Source organism: Agrilus planipennis, unplaced genomic scaffold (genome assembly GCF_000699045.2).
Source record: "Agrilus planipennis isolate EAB-ADULT unplaced genomic scaffold, Apla_2.0 scaffold376, whole genome shotgun sequence".
NCBI classification, from domain to species: domain Eukaryota; kingdom Metazoa; phylum Arthropoda; class Insecta; order Coleoptera; family Buprestidae; genus Agrilus; species Agrilus planipennis.
The window spans coordinates 16958-20193 of NW_020439078.1; the positions used below are offsets into that span (position 1 = coordinate 16958).

General features: G+C 29.8%; 1 long non-coding RNA gene across 2 annotated transcripts in view; it reads left to right on the forward strand.

Annotated features, from left to right (window-relative positions):
* LOC112905255 overlaps positions 1-1810 on the forward strand; it is an 11601-nt gene extending 9791 nt beyond the window's left edge. Inside the window, exons 1-4 of one of the 2 annotated variants that reach the window (XR_003231654.1) lie at positions 529-564; positions 650-832; positions 1329-1614; positions 1669-1810. This is a non-coding gene — a long non-coding RNA (uncharacterized LOC112905255). Of the gene's footprint in view, positions 1-528; positions 565-649; positions 833-1328; positions 1615-1668 lie in introns of those variants that run through there. The other variant, XR_003231653.1, reaches the window with a different exon arrangement.
* The last annotated feature ends 1426 nt before the right edge of the window (positions 1811-3236 follow it).

A 3236-nucleotide genomic window follows, 5' to 3' on the forward strand; every position in this document is an offset into this window, starting at 1 on the left:
TTTTTATCTTGCATTTAAATACTTTTTTGAGAAAAGCATTTTGTATTTTATTTAAAATACTTTTTCAAATGTATTTTCTATTTGTAAAATGTACTAATTGAGAACAACTTTTAGCTTTCTTTTGTTTCTTAGTTTGAAGGTGTAGTACTGTATTTGATTTTAGTCAAAAAATTTTGTCTTGGTGCAAAAGATTAAGCCCGAACGCGCTGTTTCGTTCCCAGACTATCGTGGTATCTGGTGCGTAGTTGTTCATATCATTTGATTCAATCTACCAAGTTCATTTTTTCCAAGAATTGACTTTATTTCATATAATAGCTTGAAATTGCATTCGTTTATTTTAAGTGAGTTAAAGTAATTAAACTCATACACATTCATTTTTGAAGTAATTATCCAATAATATTTTAGACCAACTGGTTTTTCTGTTTGTCACTGTAGTCAATATACATCATGTGGTTATTTAGTTTTTATTTGTTTATTAATAAAAAAGTTTCTGCGTGCAATATCTTGACGGACTATTGAGACATACGTATTTTGTCTAATGATGGTATAATACGTCTTTTAATGGTAACGCGGCGTCGTCAATTTAAAATTTTACTATTTTACTTGATTTTAAGTGATTCAAGTTTTATTTATTTATTTTATTTTGCAGTTGCTTAAGGGGAGAACACCTGGGTGCTATATCATAGGACATATACGTCACATCAGTCCTTTTTCACTCCAACGTGTAATGGTACCTATACTTAACGGAAACATAATAAATGTGCCTTTTTTCCAATGGAATCAGAGGCAGTGTGATGCTGTTGCTAAAGGAAGGATTTATGACAATGAATTGGTAGGTATATATATATATATAACACCATTAATGGAATTCGCAACGTCTTAGACATTTGCAGCCTACTTGAAACAGATGTTTTAAGTATCATTTCAGAAATATCCAAAGTAGAACAGCAAAATTATTAAAGTAGAATTCTCCCAGTATAGATCATTTATGTCAAATATTATTTGTATACTCTAATAGACACTATGAGTATATTCTGACTTTAATAACAAAAGAAAAAGAAGTTCAGGGAAAAGAAATATGAAGATTGGAAAAACTTCGGTGGTTGGTGGCCAAAACACGACACTTTAGTCAAGAAGGTAACTTTTTTACCGAAAAGTGCTTCGGACAACTACAGTGTCGTGTTTTGGCGTTGGGGTTTTGAGCTATTCTGTTTGTTCTTCAGGGAAAAGAATTAAAAAAATTTTAGTAAATATAGTGCGTTCTATTTCATATCTTGTTAATTAGATAGTGTAGTAAATTTGTTTTTTTTTTTGGTCCATTTCTGCAGATTGGCTAACAAATACGAGGCAGTGTAGGTTAATTGCAGTACTAATGAAGCAACCAACATCTACAGTGGGACCGTTTTTCAGGGACAACTTTCTTGAATTACTGTTGACGTCTTTCCTGTACAGCATTATGCAGTTAATTGCCGACAACCAAAAAAATGAGAAGAACTGAAAATTTGTTTAGACCTTTCTCAAACAACCATTTATCTACCACGGTATCGCTCTTCCCGGATTCTCTTTGCTTTTCACATTTGTAAACTTTGGAGTAACATTCTGCAAATAATTAAGGTAATTATTAATATTAACTGCTCCTTAATAATCTGTTACAGATCTGTTTTATAGTCATGGTCAAAGACTTCTTCAGGGCTGAAAACATCACAGAATATATACAAGAAACCAATGATAAAAAAGGACATTTCTAATATTATACGTACAGTTATAGAAAATAATTTTTTGTAGGTGTTGAAGTCCTTTACTTTCACCCTTGACTAATAATCTAATTATTTTTTTAGTAATTACTTACCTATTATAAAAACTTTTTCTATATAAGACAACTATCATATACTTTAAAAGCTTGTCCTATTTATCATTGATAGTTCTGGGGAAGAATCAATAAATGTATCTATTAGTCTTTGTCGTATCCCATGTAGGAACCAGGGATNATTTAAAATACTTTTCCAAATGTATTTTCTATTTGTAAAATGCAAAATACATTTTTGCCTTTAAAAGCTTTGCTAGTATCACCGATCAAACATTATATAAAATGATGAATAAAAGTTGCTCACTTTGACTATTGAAGGTATTAGAGAACCCAAAAAATTCTAAACTCCTTGGAAATGGATAATCTAAAACATTGAATTGGATCGATATTATTTTCCGGGTTCAATGTCAAGGTCCATGGAATTTTGAAGTTCCAAATTGATAAAAACTTAAAACTACAATATATTGAGGTGTGCTAATAAATGCATATAATCCAAAATTCTTAGAAAAATATTCGAAAAACATCACTTATTAGATGACCCCAAAGTTAAAGAAACTATGGATTCTATTTATTTCTCTTATTACAATATGTAAAAGATCAGAAACAGAATGGGGTTGTAAGTATTTTGATATAAACTGATTGATGTTGATTTTACATTAATCAATTATTTGTAATCGTATTTTGGCTCTCATCTTTCACGCTTAGCAAACTATTTTGTCATCAGTGTCTATTTTCCAATTAAAACGGGTGAAAAAGGTAAATAAGGAAGCACATAGAAAAATATTTGTTGCTGAACTGAACTATAACATAAAGATAGAAAAACTATACCTCATTCTTAATCTGCGCAGTTGGTGATATAGTGGAAATACCACTGTTAGTCTAGGAAAACTCCATTATTTAAAAAATGAGCAAATGCCTGCAAGATTTTCTTAAAAAATATTTTCAACTTAAGTAAATTTAGAAAATTAAATAGATACTACAAAAAAGTATTCAATTGAAAAAAGTATTTTGAAAATACGTATTTTGCATTTAGAATTTAAAATACAAAAGGGAAATCTATTTTGTATTTTACATTTGAAATAACCAATCAAAAAAGTATTTGCATTTTATATTTAGAAAATCATTTTGCACATCTCTAGTAGAAACTGCCAGAGTTGACAATCGTGTGAATTTTGGCTCAACATTTGGTTGTCCAACTTTGGCTGTACAGAGTTCATCGAAGGTTGGACGAAGTTAAACATACAATTGACCTACCAAGAACTGGTAATTTTCTCTGTCCCAGCTCTGGATTAAAGTTGGCTGTATTACCTTCGGGATTAATCGACATAAATTGACCGGGGACTTATTTTCTGTACTTAAATTCAAATTAAATGATATCTAGAATGATTAAATAAATATTGCAATCAATATTTTATTTTTTATTAATTAA